The sequence below is a fragment of the Neopsephotus bourkii genome, unplaced genomic scaffold (assembly GCF_033783945.1).
Source record: "Neopsephotus bourkii isolate Nb327-2 ecotype Australia unplaced genomic scaffold, CSIRO-AGI_Nbou_v1 NB_593, whole genome shotgun sequence".
Classification (NCBI taxonomy): Eukaryota; Metazoa; Chordata; class Aves; order Psittaciformes; family Psittacidae; genus Neopsephotus; species Neopsephotus bourkii.
The window spans coordinates 888,482-907,773 of record NW_026901094.1 but is presented as its reverse complement, the minus strand read 5'-3'; the positions used below and the strand labels follow the sequence as shown (position 1 = coordinate 907,773).

At 42.4% G+C, this 19,292-nt stretch overlaps 1 protein-coding gene across 3 annotated transcripts in view; it reads left to right on the top strand.

Moving 5' to 3' along the window:
• SLC45A1 (solute carrier family 45 member 1) overlaps positions 1 to 19,292 on the top strand; it is a 56,500-nt gene that overhangs the window by 7,896 nt on the left and 29,312 nt on the right. Inside the window, exon 2 of one of the 3 annotated variants that reach the window (XM_061351562.1) lies at positions 1,335 to 1,436. The exons of the other annotated variants lie outside the window; for them this stretch is intronic. The gene's annotated coding sequence lies outside the window, so the exon portion shown is untranslated. The remainder of the gene's footprint in view (positions 1 to 1,334; positions 1,437 to 19,292) is intronic. 3 annotated transcript variants of the gene reach the window in all.

Sequence of the window (19,292 nt, the reverse complement as noted above, 5' to 3'; positions counted from 1 at the left end):
AAATATGAGGAGGAAATAAGTATTCTCATTGCATGGCTTGAAGTGCCTTTGCAGGAAGAGCAGTGGGGCTAGGGCTGGGTGTTGAGGCTGCACCTGCATGGCCTGTGGCATGGGCAAAACCAGCATCCACAAGTCCAGAAGTCACCGTCATCTTGAGACCAGACTTTGATGGGAAGGGGCTGGGAGGTGGAGGTGACAGTGGAGGTGGCCTTGGTATGGCAGCTCCTCTCTGTTTTGTTCTCCCTGTGGTGCCTGGGCTTTCTCCTTTCTTGTTCCTATGTTCTCATGAACATAGGAAGAATAATTTTCTTTGTAATTCAGCAGCTGGGAATCCTATCCCAGATAAACTTTAACATTTCCAGGAAGTCATAGGCGCTTCTCTTTAAAACATAATGAGTTTGTCTTTGTTTTCTCCTTCTCTAATTGGCACTTTCCATTCTAATAAACCAACACCCACAAACTATGCAGCCACATGATCTTTTCAGTTAATACAAATCGTCATTTCCAGTCCAATAGACTCTGTTAATTGTGTAAACCTGCAACACACCCATAAAGTGGCTATCTAGTTTGTTATGCAATGATGAATCATGAAGGAAATGTGCAGTGTAATTAAATACAGTGATGCAAAGATAGTAGTATGAAGCCAAAATCAAAGTATAAGTGATAATCATCTGTATTAAATGTTTGTTTCTGCATATTGTTTTTAGAAATTACTTAAATTATAAGTTATCTGCCTGCTGCACACATGCCTGGCATATGTTTTGACAAGTTAAAAAATTACCTGCAAATCTGTAAATAAGTTGAACCAAGTCTGCTATCAAAATAGTATTTTGAAGAAGGAAAGGTGCATGGTTCCATCTCAGACTTGGCACGAAGATGCTTTCTAATTCTGGTGTGATCTCACAAGTTTTCTGGTCTCACTGGAAGCAGTAGTTTCAAAGTAAAGGTTTCATGAAGCTTCTGCTGAGAAATGTTTTCTATTAATACAGGCCTTATGTCCAAGCTACTTTAGTATCTCCTCACACTTGCAGGGGAAGATACTGTCTGTATATTGATGGAGAGCTTTGGGCTTACACAGAGGACAGGTTTTCTGGTGATGGGTTAATGACTTTTTATAACTTTGGAAATAAGCTTTCCATACAGAAATGCACATGTGCAGAGGAGTGGCTGTACAGCACTCTGCAAATAATGGTATTTTGCCCTTTCCCAAGCTGCTCACTATATGAACGCGTTTGCTTATTTGCTTGTCTTCCACACACAGCAAACACTGGTGATAACCTCTGGCACACTGGTGGTAAACACCTTAAGAACTGTTTTCCTTGTCTGTCTTCCAGGGCAGCAGCTGACAGCAGCAGTTCAGCAGCCTTGCCTTCTGAAGTCAGCTGGCTGGCTCTCAAAAGACAGCCCATATTTGAATGGAAAAAGGTAATTGAGAAGTATGTGTAATGAAAGTAACATCCATTTGGGATCTTGTGTGTGTGAATATCGAGACAGTGCACAAACAGAAGTTCTTTATTTGAAGCTTCTGTTTGGGATGTGGATCCCCTTAAAGCTGACAGATTTGCGTGTGGGAGTAAGAATAACATGAGAATTCACCTAATGGATCAGACCAAAGTCTGTTTAGGTGGTCAGACTCCTGTGGGATCAATAGGACAGTCTACTTTGGGGGAAGCTTGCAAGCCTAGACACTTGCAGTCCAGACCTCCTGCACTCCCTCAGAAGCCACAGCTGTTGTAGCCAGGTTCACCCCTGCCTGCTCCTCTATTTTCTGGTTGCAGATCAGTTTTTCCGTGTGTTTTACCTGGTCTCATTTTGAACCTGCTGAGTGTGAGTTCCTCCACAGGAATTCCTCTAAGAAATGGCACCAGCTATTGCTTGTTTGTGATTACTGTGTTACGGGTTGGAGGGAAGGAAGATTAGTTTATTTACCTTTTTATTCAGCTCCTTCAAGCATTTTCAGTGTGAAAAGAGATAGCTGAGGGATCAAAGTGTAGTGGGAGCAGCCAGATAGTTAGTTTGGACTAAATGGGTCAGCACACTGTTATGGTACCACCGCTATTTGAATGCTAAGCTGGCAGATTCAGTCAGTTGGCATGGCAGCTGCTTTCAGGCTCTTTAGTTTACTTTCAGGGTGTTTGTCCAGGATTGTTGGAGGATATGCATTGCATTTTAAGGCTTGGAGGTGTTTAAATCAGTCTATAGCATGAGTTGATTATAGTTTATTTTAAAACAAACACACAGTATGAGGAAAGGGTGACTTTAAGCAGCCTGTGTGCTGTGTCCCAGTACAGTCACCAGCAAAGGTGCCACATTGAGTGAGGTGGTGTGCATCATGTAAAACAAATTTACAGTAGAGCATTAGAACACATTGCCAGGTTGTGATAAAATGGTTCTTCAGTAGGCAACTCCACCACAGGGCGCTTGAGGAGAAGGATATTAGCAAATATCCCAGAGAAAGAGATCCCTACCTTTCTCCTTGCTGAGGAATTGCTGTGTGATACCTGACACTCTGCCTTGAGCCCTTCATGCTTTGAAATTGCCATTGATTGTAGGATAGATTAGGCTCATCTTAGATAAGAGATATTATTTTAAGCTTTCTCTTTCCTCTTTGAGGTAGCATGAATTGCCACAGTCTCCATCAGTATCTGTAAGACTGACTGGTCTGTAATTCACTTCAGCACCAGATGGCTGGGCAAGACTGGGTAGCAAGGCCTTGTATCTCACCTCAAAGCTCCAGGATACCTGCGATTCTCCAGGATACTTTTGCAACATGGCATTTTCAGAGGCCATTTTGCTTATTTTAAAATGGAGATGCCTAAGAATATTCTGTGCCATAAAAAGTTTAGTTAAATGTATTTAATCAATTGGATTTACAGTTTCTAGGAAATTACTTCAATGTACCATTGCTATCTGTACCTGGTAGAAGCTAGAGCAGTTACTTGTACATCAGGTTCTAGTAGCTGGTGTTTATTTTGTAAAGAAGTTATCAACGATGTTCTTTGGCAAGCAAGTGAACAGGAAGAAATGTCACGAGAGTCATTATTTCTTGGTGTCAAAGTGAAAGGATTGGCTTGATAATTTGTCCTGATAGCTGAGTAACCCTGAGTCACCTCAAGTAAGGCTTGCCTGCTGAAGTCACATTTAAGGTAGTTGGGATATCCCAGTCTGTAATGGTTTTGTTGTTGTTGTAAAGTTGAAATCCTTTTTCGCTTGGGTGGGGGTGGGGAAGCAGTTTGTCAGCATTTTCCATCTGTTACTGTGAATTCACCTGGAATTCCTTCAGGGGTGGCTTGTACAGCTGGGCTACCTCTCTCATCTGCCTCAAGTTCTGTAGAAGTTAGCACGTGCCTTCGGAGTTGTGGTAGCATTGGCCCACTGTAGAAGTTGTGGCTTCATCTGTACTGCCCTGTCCAGTAATCTGCAGGGCAGGAGCTGAAAACAGGGTAGTTGCTGTTCACAGTGTCTGTGTATGTGACACCCTGAGGAATGCTGGAGAGGAGAGGAAGGAGAGACTCCGGTGCAGCTTTGGAGTGCAGTTACCTGCAGGGTGGAAAAGTCCTGGGCATCCTTCATCTTGCACTGAGGAACTGAAGCAGAAGACGTGACATGGGTTCTTTCTTTGCAGAAGCTAGAGTAAGGAATTAAATATATTAATGTAAGGTTTTTTTCTATGGTGAGTAAAGCCCTCTTACAATTTCATAAGAAATCATCTTTCCCAATGAGGAGCTAAGGTCAGAAACTCCTGAACAGCTTCTGTGTATAAAGACAGTGAGTTTCACAACTGCCAGACGCAGCTGATGATGAGATGTCCCAGGAATTTGCTTGAACACTTAAATTAACTCTTCTTTTTTTTTTTTTTGTCAGCTAGCTGTGGCATGGCTAAAGAAATGTTTATAAACAGCTCCCATGAAGTTCACTTTAGAACTGAAGTGTCTAAAAGTAAGTCTGTGCAAAGAACCTGGAGTCTGTGGGTGTGTGTGAGTCTGCAGACTCTTAACTTGGACCAAATAGTAAGAGGGAAAAGGACGTTACCCCCTTGGCTGTTCCTTGAGGTCGAGGCAGGAGGGGTGGAACAGAGTTAGCCAAAGTGGGGGTGCTGCTGAGCCCCCACCAGACCCTGGTTGAAGGCACTTGGTGCAGCAGCCTCTGGCCCTGGATATGCTGGGGAGACCAAATGCTTTAAAGATGCAGCCTAGCACCTGAGTTTTTAAGGGTATGTGCAGATTGCAGTGCTGCAGAGCTCAATTGGAAAGAGAAATAAAAAGCTGTGTTTGAAATCATCTTTGTTGCTAAGATGCTAATATATCTGAAATGCATTCTGGCAATGTGGGAGGGAAAAGGTTAAGCAAAGGTACTGCATGTAGTGTCACAGTTGCAGCCTCACCTGGGCCTCTGGCCAAGAAAGCCAGTATTTCAGGTTGGATAGGATTTGGAAGAGGCTAGCCCTCCTCTTAAGTATGTTAGATCTGACTGCTGTCTCTGAAGAAACCAGACTGGAAAACAGAAGGAAGAGAAAAGCTGAGCCTAAGTGTTACCTTCAGTGCTGTTTTTCTGTGGAAACAGGGAAAATGCAATTGTTCTTCACCTGTGTATAACCGAGTGACAAAGATTGTGCTACACACATTCTTCGGGGCTGCTGCAGACTTGGCTTAAGTGGATTCCAGGGCAGGTACTGCCACCCTTGCTGGCTCTTGGGAGCCACCAGTTGTGTCAGAAGGACAGTCCATGAGGGCTCTGTGCTGCTAGCACTGCTGAGCAGTCTGCCCAGAGTCCTTTTCACTAGGCTCTTGCAGTGCTGTGTATTTAAAGCACCATTATAAGGAGTCAGTAGAGTTCCTAGAGAAATTCCCTTGTGGGCAGGAGAGCATCTTGCTGAGCCATATTCAGTCCCAGTGTATCTTACCTGTGTTTGAGAGGCTGTTATCTAAAACCCACATTAGAGGATTTCTAAAGTACTGTTTTTTCCACCTATGGTCAGTCATGCCTCACTGCTGTTCCCCTTTTCTGGTCACCTGCTGATAGTCCTTGCTGAAGGATTAATTTTCCTCAGTTGTAAAACTACCAGCTCAGACATTAGCCACAGTTGTGAAGTGGGAGCTGGCATAAGTCTGTTGGTGGTGCTTTTCCACATCACAGAGGCGCATTGGAGCCAGGAGGATCACTTAGAGTGCAGTGGGTGTTGTAGGCCTTTTTGGCTCAAAGTGATGGGGCATGGCACAAAGAAAACTCGATAACCAGGTTAGCTCTTTCTCTGTGAGGAAAGCACTTACCTGTAGGGCTTTTTTTACATCCTGCTTTAAGGAAATTGGTATTGGCAACTCCCTTGGGCAAAACACAGAATTAGATCTTTTTTTTTGTTGTTGGCCAGAATATCTACTCCTTCATTGCTACTAGCAATGGAGAGAGAACCTCATTCTATGCTTATGCAATGAATGCAATTACTCATCGTGGTGCTGTTAGGAAGTTAGAGCAGTTATTTGCGTTGGGCTCCACACACAGCCTCTGGAGTTGTCAGAGCAGGCAGCTCAAGTTGCTTTGCAGCTTCCCCTTGCTGTGACAAATGCCTTCCCTTCAGAAATGTCCTCGCCTCGTGGTCTCTGCTGTGGTTAAGTCTTTCACAGAACCAGGAAGGCTACTTCCATTGCTCCAGCTTCTAACGCAGATGTTTCTTAAGCAACACCAAAATGTGCAGCGCTTGCCATATGTAAACTTATGTATGTGTGTGTTAATCAGAGGAAAATGAAAAAACCCTTTGTGGTTGATTCCTGTGCTTGGAATGCTGAGAGGGAAAGCTGGAGTGTTTCTTGAGCCACCAGTGGATCTGAGGACAAACCATTTCTACTTCCTACTGACCAAAGAGACTAAAGGAATGGAGAACTTTCATAAGGAGTAGTTAGTGTGAGGTTAATGTCATCTGTTGTTTTGTTGGAAGTTGGCAAGGTAAGATTTTAATATCTGCCTCCTCCAACCCTGTCTAAAATGCTCTCATGCCCACAGTGCAAAGGTCTTGATCAGATTTTTATGAAGCTGAAACACTGTCAGTTGTAGTAATTAGAAGTTAAAAGCTCTTGATGCTTTGTGTGGAGAAGAAAAGTGGAGAACTCCTGGGACCAGAAAAAGCATTTCTAGTTTTGTCAGACTAACCATGACTTGGAGCAGCAAAGGATGATTCTCAGTTTCCAAGTGCAAGGGGAAGTCATTGGCCCTCAGCAACATCCTTTGAATTCCTGCATTCAGTTTAGCACTGGGCCTGGATGGGAAGAATAATTGGAAAGAAAGAAGCCAGGGACAGAATTAACTGTTCTTTCCTAACTTGTGTGTTTCTGAACTAGTGGTAGAAGCAGCTTCAGCTTCTGCTTTCACACTAAGGGCTCTCTAAAAATCCTTTAGAAAACAGCATTTCAGTTTTTTACTAGATTCCTTCATGGAATAACGTGTTGCCTATTTCTGCTTTTACTGTCCTGTGCCTCTTCCATGAATGATTACAAAGCAGTATATGAATCCAGTTACTGTAGGTAAAGTACCATTAGTATTGTTGGTGCAGATTGCAAAAGAGCAGTTGTGGTTTCTAGACACAGAGATGGACGTTCCCTCTGCAGTGCATCCAGGTACAATTACAGTAGCACAAAGTGGAATGGGAAATTCTCTCAGAATGCCAACAGCTACCATGGATTTGGGAGGAAACAGGGGAGTTCGCTCTGCAAAGAGCCAGCAGTTTGGATTGCAGATCACATAGCCAAGGCTTCTGCTTGCCTTGATGATACACCTTGTGTTCTCCTCTGTTCTGCTTTTTTCACAAGAGCTTTTTGCACAGAGTTAGCTTGCATAAACTTGCCTGCTGAGGGTGTTGTGGGGATCGCTGCAGTCTCAGTCTCCATGTTGGTGTGGGTGATGCATGCAGAGTAACACAGCATCAGAAAACTGGGAGGGATGGTAAACTTTTGCCTTTATGTTTTGTATAAAGAGAGGAAGTTTTCTTTAATTAATTGTCATTTTTAAAGCTATAAATTCTTATGTGTGTTCATTGAGAACTACTATCTGTAATGATTACGACAAATAACCAACATGAAGAATGCTGCATTGGCAGGAAGTAAACATCTATTCTAGCTGGCATTCTTTGTCTGGTTTGGAGATGCTCATGCTCGACTCCCGAAGCAGTTACCAGGCAAACTGACCCCATGTTTTCAGACCTTACTACCAGTGATACATTCGTCTGAACACTGACTGAATCTGTTTGAGTCTGCAGTTACATACAACGGGTGATCCTGCCTTTGTTTCTTAAAACTATTAATGTTGTGTAACTGTGGCATATATTCTGCATTCCTAGAGGCCCTGCTTTCCTAGACACTGGCACTTGTCTCTAGCTGTATTTAGTGCTTAAGTGAATTGGAAACTTTCAAAAGGTTCAGTTGGCAGTTCCTGTAGGGGGAGAGCTGTAGGAAACAATTTGGTGAATATTTGGCCTTGACAAATATCCGGACACTTTGAGCAGGCCTGGTGTTAATCTATGGTGCATACTGCTGGAAGGAGAAGCTTTCAGCAACATCTCCCAAGACACTAGGGTTTGAATTTTGCTTTTAACTAAAGGACTGAAAAAGCCAGGGAAGACTGCATTGAGAAAGTGGGTAGATCTATTGGGAGGCTGGAAATGAATTCTACTGGTGCAAAACACCTACAGGAAGCATAAGATTCAACTGCTTAACTTAGACGCTCAAATGGAGACACTCAGATTAGCTGGATAAAGATCCAATGCAGAAATGTATCTATTCTATTAGATAGATGTATGTAAACAGAGTAGCAGAGATCAAGGAGTACTAGTTGATGGGGCACACTCGGATGAGTCACTGACAGGATGTAGTGGGGATGTAGCCAGCATCACGGATGTGCTCATATTATGTGCCCAGTTTGGGAAACATTGGCTTGGAGTAGAAGAACATGAGGAGGAGGGTTACACAAAGCTGTAAGAGGTGCCAAGTCTCCTTTGTTCATGACTCATAAAGGCAGTGGCAGCTTGTGCTTGCTGCTCCCTGACTAATGCAGGGGTTATTCCTGAGTGTTCAAAGAATATTGGAGGTTACTAGTTCAGATTTTTTATGCATTGCATCACTTAGGTGCAATAACTTACACGTTGGGTCAGTTTATTTAGCAGGTAAACAGTGGTAAGGGAACAGCGTATGCCTGCATTGGCTTAGCTGTCAGTACAGTTTGATCCCTGTTCTAATGAATACTTGATAGGGTTTATCTCCTTCCCTGGAGGCAGAGCACAGCAGTCCCTGCAGGCAGTCTGTCTTAAACAGAAAACCATTTGGGGGGGGGTGTGATTTATTTTGTGGATTTAAAAAAATAAATTCCATTATTTCCTGAAATCTCTTTTTCCATGGCTTTGTGTACAGGAAGCTGTATCTTTTATCGGTAAAGCAGCATGCTGTAGGCTGCATGGAAAGGAAAAAGGCCAGCCTCAAAGAATGAGGCTTTAGGTGTAACATGCACACACTGAGGCACATTTATCCTTAAATATCTCACTTTTTTTCTGAGTGCAAAGTAGGCAGGCACTGCCCAACAAACAGTTAAATACAGTTCTAATGTCTTTTCCCCTAGCTGCTTAAGTCTTGAGTGAGTGTGTCAGTCACTAGCATCAGGAACAGAACATTGCCTGTAGTAGTTAGGAACACTTGAATCATCAGGAAATACATTTGCTAAGAGATAGGATTCTGATAGGGGAAGGCACGGTTGAGAAAGTAGTAGAAGGATTCCCAGTTGTATTCCTCCAAATCTTTTAATTTATAAGACTATTCACTTCTTGTACATTCTAGTTAGGTACCATACAAGTTCTCAAGTCTGATGAAACTGAATGCTTACAGATTTTCAGTAAGACTTCAGAAATATGATACAATGCAGAGTGCTTTTTTTACCTTGGACAGAACTCTTCATGTAGAATATAGGTCTCAGGTTGTGTGAGTTTGTCCTGCATCACCACATAGGTTACAGCAGATTCTAGACACTGTTAAAACCTTGTTAAAAGGATATTTATTTAGGTATTTAAAAGCTTGCCCATGATGATACTACCAGCGCTTGAGTTTGCTGATGCAATCTGGCAGATCTCAGTGTGTTCAAGACTTAGGACAGATAAAGGTCTTCCATACGCTATAATGTGTTAAATCGTGAGGAATTCTGCTATTCTGAAGCAAAAAGAAGCTATCTTACTTCTAGTTTCACCAGGACATACTGAGTTTGATCTCAGCATGTAAAAATGTTCTATGTCCTCATGTCACTTCTATTGTCATGAGGTTACGGATGCTTTCAGCATCATGCAGCAGAAGGTTGCAATCTGGAAGGATCTGCAAATAAAGAACCATGGATCCATCACCTGGAGCAATAACGCAGGTGGAATTAGACCTTTGTAAGAAGAGAGGGTAGAGAGAATCTGGGGTATATCTATGGATTTCCTGTACCAGTGAAAAATCATGCAAGGTAAGCTTCCTTCAGAAGGGATGTGGCATTAGAACTGTTTTAGCATTGACTAGAGGAACTGATTTGGTTGGAATTGATGCTACCAAGATGCTATTAAGGTGCTGAAAGGTCATGGGCTTTTAGAGGGCTTATCTCCTCTTCCTGCCGCAGGACCCACCATGCCTTTCGTTGTGTAAGCATTAGGTGAAGAAGGCTAAGTCACTGAGCTCCTTGATTTGCAGTCCCTCAGTTTAGAAATTGATTTAGAAAGCTAGTTCCCTGCCTGATTTTAGCTCTTGTCAGGCACAGGATCTTTCTCCTGATGTGGAGAGAAATACTGTTCCAACTGGAGCCTAAGGCACTGCTGATTCATGTACCTTATCTGTCTCTTGCAGTCTGAAATCACTCAACACAAGCAAGATTCTCCTGCAGCTGCCTGCCCCACCCCAGTGAGGCCTTCTAGAAAATAGCCTCTTGTAAAGAAAAAGGTAGCCTTTGCCTTCTAATTTCTGTAGTGATACAGAGGAGTCAACAGCTTAATGTGAAGGGTTTGAACAGGCAGTGTTTCCTATGGGAGAGCCCTCCCAGTGGTAGGACTTGTGGCAAATTGACTGCCATGTTTTGAGGAGGAATAGGGAAGGCTCTGTGGACAGTATTGAACACTTGAAAGCTAGTAGAAACAGCAGAAATCTGGCTGAGAAAGGGAACAGTGGAGAGAAGCATCCCTGTTTGATGATCAGCAGAGATCAGATGCTGTGCTCAGATTAAAGAGCAGACGCTTCAAGATCTTGCTTCTGCAGACATTCAGGTCAGCTACCTAGAGTGTGCTCTATTTCCTAGTGCATATATTCCTTTTACTGCCTGTGTAAATGAAGCAGGGATGGAAAATGAATTGCTAGCACATGCACAACTCTTACTTCAGCGTAGAGTCAAACTGTGGCTGGAGCAAACACATGCAGAGACTTAGAATCACAGAATCAATCGCAGAATCAGCCAGGTCGGAAGAGCCCTTTAAGCTCATCCAATCCAACTGTTCCCCAGCACTGCCAAGGCCACCACTAACCCATGGCACTGAGGGCCTCGTCTCCATGGTGTGTCAACACTTCAGGGATGGTGATTCCAGCCCTGCCCTGGGCAGCCTGTTCCAATGCCTGAGCACCCTTTGGAGAAGGAATTGTTCCTAATATCCAATCTTGGAAAAGTTTCTGTGAATGTTTTTGTATCTATCCTTGCTTTTATTGCCTAAAAATCCGTGCAGGAAGAGAAAATTCACTGTTACCTGTCATTATGATCAGGATAGCTCTGGCAATCAGGAAACTATTTGTCATTTTTGGCCTTTTCAGTTGTTTTGTAGTGTCTGTTTTAAACATGGAAGTGCTTGAACCATCTGCTTTCTCCTTAAAGGGACCACTGAGCTTTTTCTTCCATCAGCTAAGTCATTATAAGGCTAGTGGAGAGGAGTATAGATAATTTCCTTTCAGCAAAGGATGGCCTAGTAGATCAAGTGACTGTTAAGCACCCATTTTGCTTGAAGAGTGGGAAGCAAAATTAAGAGCTTGGTTCTTGTTTTATTCATTCTCTGAGTTTACTCCCAGACTTGTTTTGTGGAGCCATGCTCTGGCAGCTCTGCATCTGGCCAGACACAGTGACGTGGAGGTGGGCACTGCTGTTTCCAGACTGAGAGGTTTGATGAACTAATATTTGTAATGAGAATAAAAAAGCATAACCTAAACATGAAGCATTTTCTTACCAATTTTGCATTAGGCTTTTGTCACTAGTACAGGAAGTGCCTGAGGGGTAGACAAGGCTTCTCCTGGACTTTCTTGTTTGTGCTTCCTGTGGTCAACTTAAAATACAGTGCTAAATGATGTTTAGAAAGCTTATAAAGAGGCAGGGTTAGCAAGAAATTACTTTGAACTTCACATAGATAATTGAGAATCAGCCTCTACATTTTTGTGCTGCTGCTGTCTCAGTGAAACTCCTACTTCATTGTAAAGAGGAAACTGATAACCACTGTTAGTGGACAGAGCCTAAAAGCTTTGATTCAAGGCTGTAGTTAGTTATGCAGGAGCTGTACTCTGTAAACTAGATTAAACAGGCAGTACCCCAACCCATTCTGCTAATGTGGTGGTAGTGTGGCATGGCAGTGAACTAGCAGCTTGAAGAGCTGTGAGAATACATGGGAGAAAAGCAGTGATATGGTAGAATTTTTGTCATCGTTTACTACATCCTTGTGGTTCTTTCCTTTGGATTTCCACAGATGGTGTGAGGCTGTTTATTGTACTTACGTACAGCTGCAGAGTTTGCAAGATGGGCAGCACAGAGTGAAGTATTGTATGTATTCCTCGAGTAAAGGAGAAGGCAGTGGGGTGAATAGGCTCTGTTCTAGTCTTGACTGCAAGTGCTGCACAGTCATCTGGGAGTGAAAGCCAAGTCAGTCTCGGTCTCTAGCACCGCACAGTGGTGTGCAGAACTTGCTCAGCACTATCTTTGCTGCTCATTGTGAGCCTGATGCTTTGGTCTGTTGGTTGCTGCAAGCCGCAGATGCTAAGACAGCTTTTCTAGCATCTGTGTCTGAGGAGCTGATTGACAAGGTGATTGGTATTTTCTATGTCACAGTTTGTGCTCCAACTCACATTGCTTGTTTCCAGTTCAGTTTGCCTTCAGCTGCAAACATGCCTATGAGGGTATGAAGTTACATTTCAAAGGCATTGCTTATCTCTCATATATAGCTGTAATTGTAGCAACTACTTTTTAAAACAGTCCTTCTCTGGCAGTTCACGCTAAAAAGTGTAACCAGACTTGGCTGATACTGTTAAACACCAGAGTTCTATCAAGAGCATGACAGTTTACTGCCATCATGCTGTGGTTTCTAAAGATGAGTAAAAGTGTGCTATGTGTGTATTAGTATTGCCACATGAACCTACATCCCACAAACATCAGAATTTGGACCACTGCATTCTTCTCCTGTGATTCATGACCATCTTTTTACAATCTGAAAAATTAATTCATGAGTAGTTTTACTCTGATTTCATTGTAACAGGAGACAATGCCCGTTTGTGGTTTCTGACAGATGGATAACGCTTCCCCTTCCTGACAATAAGAAATTAGCCCCATATGAAAACTACTAGAGAGTCTGTTTTATAGTTGTGCCCATATCCATGTGGCTTCCTCTGGGAATGCATGAATAATGCAGTGAACTCGGCACACAGCATAGCCACGACTGAGGAGCAGCCTTTCGTTTCCAGATTCCACCTACATACTATCACAAAACACTTCCTATAAAGAACATGCATTAAAAGACTGAACAGGAATAAAGCTCTGGGAAGCATGAAGTTTACTTTTAGCTTGCAGAAAATGACTGTAGCATATGTCTGTGAATTATATACCATTTGGATGATGTTTGATCTGTAGCAGTACTCCAGTACTTCAAGAAAGAAGTTTAATACTGATATGCCTTTATTAGTACTCAGCTAAGTTCCTGAGAGGTGAAAAGAATCCAAATGAAAACCCCAAGCTCATAAGGTACCTGGAAAACCTTTACAGATATAAGTAGTGTTTTAAAAATATTTTGCAATATTCATTCCTTGGTGTTACCAAATGATAGATAATGTTCATCTTTGTAATCAATAATTTTCAGTGTTTATGCTTACAGACATAACTGAGGGGGGGTATTTACTGTCATAACATCAGCAAGCTGATATTTGCAGTCAGTTGTGTGGTAATAAATTCATAATGTACGTGTAGAAGAAATATGGCCAGTGAAACAGCATGTGTGTTTGTCCTCAGTACCCTGAGCCTTACCTCTCTCCTCCTTGCAGTGTCCCTTTAATCAGCTGACCACAGAGTTTGTGTCACAAAGCAGTCAGTCTTGTGGGAATCCTGCTGAAAGACTCTTAAGGGCCACAGAGATGGTCTGGAATACGAGTCACTTCCTAGTGACTCACCCCCCAGATGAACAATTTTATGACTTTTAAATAACTGCTTATGAATCATCTGGAGGGCTGTAAAAGAAGATGTGTGGCACTTGTTTTCATGCCAGCACTTTTCTCTGACTGCCATAGGATATTAGTGAATCGTAGTCAAGAGGGAAGAGCACTTCCATGAACTGAGATCTCACAGAGCAAAATGTGAAATTTCTTTGCTTTCTTGTAAAACTTTTTAGCTTTGTGTTACCTTTTCACATCAGTATTTCTTTCCTTTACTCATTGACCTGTTATTTATGTCTTGATGATTACATTCTGTCCATAATTTTACTTTTTCTTACCTTTCATAGCTTTAAGCTTGTACACATCTTAACAGCAGTCTTCTCAGCACAACAGAGATGAGGTTACACATGTGTGCTGTATTAAATTAGGCCTTGGATCACAGCCTGAAATGCCATGCTGAGAGTTACAGAGGGCAAGAAGGAAGTTTCCGCACTACACTCTTTGTTTTAATGTGATCTGCACCATGAGAGGAGCACAAGATCTCTGTGCTCTACAGAGCTGAGGTTTCTTCAGGCTCTTCACAAAATATATTGGATATTTGTTCTGTTCTGCTGCTGCTTGTGCTCTCAAATTTCCCTTCTGAGAAGGTTCAAAAGATGAGGAGCAGTGTCCTGATGAAGCACAGCTCATTTCTGTCACTGACTTTTTGCTCTCTTGTCTGCATGAGAGCACGAGTCATTACAGTTCACTTGGTGTCATAAAGCTGTAATGATTCAGCTCTGGAAAGCTGTATTTACAGTCAGGCAAATGAAGCACACAAGTACGCATAAGTAAAGCAGAGGGCTTGTCCTGATTCTTGGAATAAAATACAGTAGTATGTTCTACAAACCACTGTGAATGTTCTTGTTCAAATTCTGTGTTAGCCAAGAGCCTGAGATAAATGTAATTCTTGAGTAATATGGCAGATGGCCAGTATTCCAAGAAATCTTGCTGACAAATATTTTACTGTGTCATGGTCTTTTCTGAGTCATTTTGAAGAAAAAGGAAATACCTTTCATGTTGTACATGAGCTTAGCTGACATGAGCAAAATGTAGATTTTAAATCCACTTGCATTATTTCTCTGACAGGAGCTCGGTACATTCTTTATGCACTATGAAATTACAAATGCAGTGCAGTGCCAGTGGTTTTGCATTTCAGTTTCCTATTCTATAAAACGGAGTGGTTTAGTAGAAGCAGAATGGAATACAGTTATGTTGTTGAAGCACTATATTATATTACCCATTTGTGAGTGGTGTATTGGTCTCCAAACATAGCTTAAAATGCTGCTTGAATAGAATAGTATGGGATATAAGATTGTATAGGGAAGTGTTTTCTCTGCTCATGTATTAGTATTGACTTGGGAATGAAAATCCTGCTGATTTACCAGAATGTCCCCAAGGTCATATGGGAACTTGAAGATTATTTGAAGACTTCTGACCATTTTGAAGTGAAGAGCCTGGTCTGGCTGCTCAGTTCTGATCTATAAAAAAACTGAGCTTTGCCTCCTGATCTATGGGAGTCAGGAGTCTGCTGGCATTGGGTTGCTGTGAATGACCAAGCTCATATCCAGTGATGGGAAGAGTACTTGTGGCCAGAATAGCTGGCCAGGGAATGTTCCTGTCAGATTTGTGAGGAAGAGTTTTGAGTCTTGTCCAGGGGTTTTCTGTGCGCCACTGGGTGATGTGGCTGACTGTTTATAGACTGGACAGTCCTCAAGAAATCCGTGCTTTTCCAGGCAGATGCGTAATCCTGCCGCCGCCTTGAGTCAGTGCTGGAATTTTCAGCCTTTTTAATGAGGCTGGGACTTAGATACATGCTCACTCTTTCAGAAGAGTGCACAGATTGCTTTCCAGTTAGAATGGGGCTCCCATGCTTTTAACCAGCTGCAGAACAAGGACACACTTCACGTATAATCAGCTTAGAAGGGGCAAGGTTAATAAATGTCTGCTTAGTCAGCTATGGTGGGGATTTCTTCTTTAGTGGGGTGGTTTGGTTTTTTACTTCCCTCTTCCCCTCCAGATTTGGGATTCCCCTTGGAAAAGGTTTGACTCTGTGGTTTTGAGGTTATGGTCTTTGAGGAAGATGAAATTTCCCAGACTCTGCAAACACATCAGTCTCTTCAGGTCCTATAGTTAATCCGTGAACTGCTTGCTGTGCTCCAGGAAGAGACAGAGCAGGAGGGATTTTCCTGTCCAAATATAGAGTCCTGCTTTGGAGCTGGTTTCCTTGGCAGGCACTGGAAAGAAGCAGGTGTTGCTGGGTATGACTCACCCCATCCAGGGCTGTGTCCCAGGGACTGTCTGGCCGCTCAGACCATCAGAAGCAATGTGGTCAGAGTTTCATCAGAGCAGGACTCATTCGTGCCAGGACTAAATATTCCACGTTTTCTTCACAAGCTCAGAGCATGTCAGCAATTAGCTGAAAATTACATGATGTTTATTTGACCCATGTATATTCCTCTTGAAAATAATGGCTTGATTACTACTGTGATAGGTTTTCATTGGCTAAACTCAGTGAGGCTTTCCCCTCATGTGAATTGGGCAGAGGAGGGAAACACATACAGGTTAAGAAAGTTTTTGGCTATTTTTAATGGTGTAGGTGGGTAAGTGGCTCTATGAGTGAATTCATTGACTGAGAGCAAACCTGCAGGTTACCCGTTCACAACAAGCCAAGAATAACAGTCTCATTCCTATTAAATGGTTGTTCTTATTTTACCGTCATGCTGTCAAATGTAACTTCTGAAGGGCTCTGAATTTGAGTAGGGTCTTCACCATTGCAAGGGGAGAGAAGTTTTGTGTCGCAGGAAATTCTGCACACTTAGGGCTCTATCTTTGGTATAGCTCTTATTTTTCAAGTGTGCCAAAAAGGCTGGTCTTCAAGGGTAGTCTCAAGAGATGAATCTTTCTCCATTAACCAGTCTTGGTGAATAAATCCTGGCAATGTTCCTCTTTCAGGGTCTTGATAGAATACTCTCAGACTTCTAATGTTGCTTCTAGGGTATGTAACTAGACAGAAGAATTGCTGGAGTGTTAATTTACTACCTGGTGTCTGTCTCCTGGAGGAAGAGGAAAAAAAACTGGAAAGCAGTAGTCTCCCACTGGAATCTTGGCTTGAGGTGAATAGATGAATGACAACATCTCTTTTCTGCAGTGGGGCCTCTCTGACCTTTTGCTTCCTGTTCAGTTGTGAAACAACAAAGTAAATATTTAACTGAATGTGGCAGCCTGAGACAATTGGCCCTATTGTAGAAGGAACACAAGTCCCTTCTCTCTCTGCATAAATTCTCTTTGCTGTCAATGCTAATAGAGCTGCAGTGGAGGAATGCCAGGCCTTTCATTGGGCAAGACCCAAGTTTAAGCAGCAGTGTGTGGTTTGGTTCCTGAAGTGTCCTGGATGAAGCAGAGCTGCTGAGGATCGCCCACAGGCAGAGCCCTTTTAAAGTTATTTTTATTTGTAGCATAGGAAATAGATTTGAGATACTGAAGTCTTCAAACGTCTGCCATGGAGGGTGGTGGGAGTGGTTAGATGTGGCATGATTTTTATAACTGATAGAACCATTCCAGAATGGAATTGCTGAGATGTGTTCCTTGAACAAAGAGGAGTCATTCTGCAAGCACATTGCCTTGATCTCATGGCACTGCCATCACTGCATTCCTAGTGGAGGTAGGCTTCTCAGTGTGAATAAAACTATGAGTTGTAAACCACTGTAAATGTACCTGAACTTATTGTTCATTCAGCTCAGATGTAAGTAACCTGTTCCCTTCTACCAGTCTCACCAGTTCATGCCAGCTTTCAACTGTGCTTTGTGACGAACTGTCATAATGTTGGTGCCTTCATAACTGACTTACATCGTGCATGCAGAGTTGGAGTATTTCAGAGAAGATGTCAAAAAAGCAACAAATAGGTGGTATATACACAGCTGAGACCTGTCATGTTGTGAATGGGAAAGTCTTAGTTGTTTTGGACTCCCTGTGTCTACTTTCTTTTTCTCCAAGACTGTGTTCACAATCATATATTTCCCAAGCTGTTTTTTAGGGGAACCTTTCAATGTCATGAACTTTGATCTGCCAGGTCCTCAGCCTGGCCAGGCAAGCCTGCCACTTCCCTGCTTGAAAAATAAAGTGCTTTAAAACTGATACTTCCTCAGTTTGTCAAACATATTTGCTCCGCTCTTTACCCTTCCAGCACCACCCAATGTAAATGAGTTCCCGTTAGTCACAAAAGCATTTATTTATAAGCCAGCATGCAGTGATGCATTCTCAGTCCAGTGTTCATTAAATGGTTGTACCTTTGTGTTCATAATATCACTGTGTATCAGTTCTTTGTCGAATGGGCACCTATAAGCTGCCTAGGAGATCTCTTGCACATCTCTTCAAATTCTTGTGACTTAGACCTGCCAAACTTCTCATGTCTTCTGTTTTGTGAAGCTCAGTTTGAATGAAGATGAACTTCAAGAGCTGCAGTTCAGACAGTCTGAAATTACTAAGCGCTCATTGAAATTCATTATTTTCAAGGTTCGTTGCTTTCTCACACTTGCCACCATGATCACTGCTGTGCTGAGCACTCCTAGTAATTTATTGCTGCCTGCTAGTGGATCTTTTAGATGGGATTGTAACTCGATGGGGTTTTGATAGGTATGTTACCAGTGGATTGTGCAGAAATACTGTCATGTGTACTGATCATAATACTTATTATTTCTGCTGTTTGACTTAAAATGGATCACTGTGCTGTCTAAAGAGGAAAGGAGCTTAAATAGCTGAGCTGCTGGAGCTGTCCGACTCAAAGCAGTGAATGTTAGAGCCTAAGGCTGGCTTTGCTGGAATCTCAGACAGGACAAAGCCATTCCTGCATGGTCTTTTTCCTTTGTAGCGAGCCGATTAATTCCTGAAGTAGAATTCAGGCTGGTCGTGGAATTCCTATCTTGTCTTTGCTTTGTGTGGAAGAAGGATTCCGGGGGGAGCTGGTAGTGCCAATAGAATGCCACATCCTGATTGATGCTTCTTCCATTATAGTAATTTAAAACTTTTTCAGCTTTATGCCGATGAGCTGCTGTGCCCTCTTGTTTTTACCACAAGTGAAATAAAGGATGAATTGACTTTAGAGGCTAGAATGTAAGAGAGGATTCCTCTCACATGGAGATAGTGAAAAAAAGTGGTGCCCTTTTGTGCCTTTGGGAAAACAGGCTCTTTGCTTCTCATGCTAAGTATTACCTGTATGCTGTGTGGGATTGTCCATCAGTGTGTGGTGACCCTTCCACATGTGCGCAGTCAGGTTGAGTGGGTTTGCTCACGTGTTCTTTCCCTGTTTGTTCCAGGGACTCATTCTCTATGCTTTAGTCTTTCATCTCCAAAATTTATTTAACTTCTCAGAATGCATGGAAGCCTGTGAAGATGGAGGGCTTAAAAACCTATTGTTCAGCTCCTTCCCTCTTGGGAAGGTTTATTGGTGTTCTCTTGGCAAGCAAAACACAGCTCTTTTTTCCACAAGCAAAATTTATGAATCTTCCTGTTTAAATTGACTCGGTCCTCCTGGAGTTCAGCCAACCCAGAGTTTTCAGGCTTGAAACAAAGCACCAGCACTGGTTTTTTTAGACCTATCTCAAGGAGGAGAGTTTTAAAGCTGGTATTCTAAAAGTCATTTCCTGCTTCTTTATTTAAAGAGTTTCATGGAACTGACTCCAAGTAATTTTTTTGGGTACACCACAGCATTCCTGCTGAACTTCTGTGTTGTCTCCAGCTTCTCCAGGAAAACTACATGTCAACTGTCAGGATCAAAGGTGAAAAGACATATATATTTTATATCTATGTATACACACAACCATGGAAACAAAAATTAACCAACCAAAAAACTCTGTGAGCCTTTCCTAGAAGAAA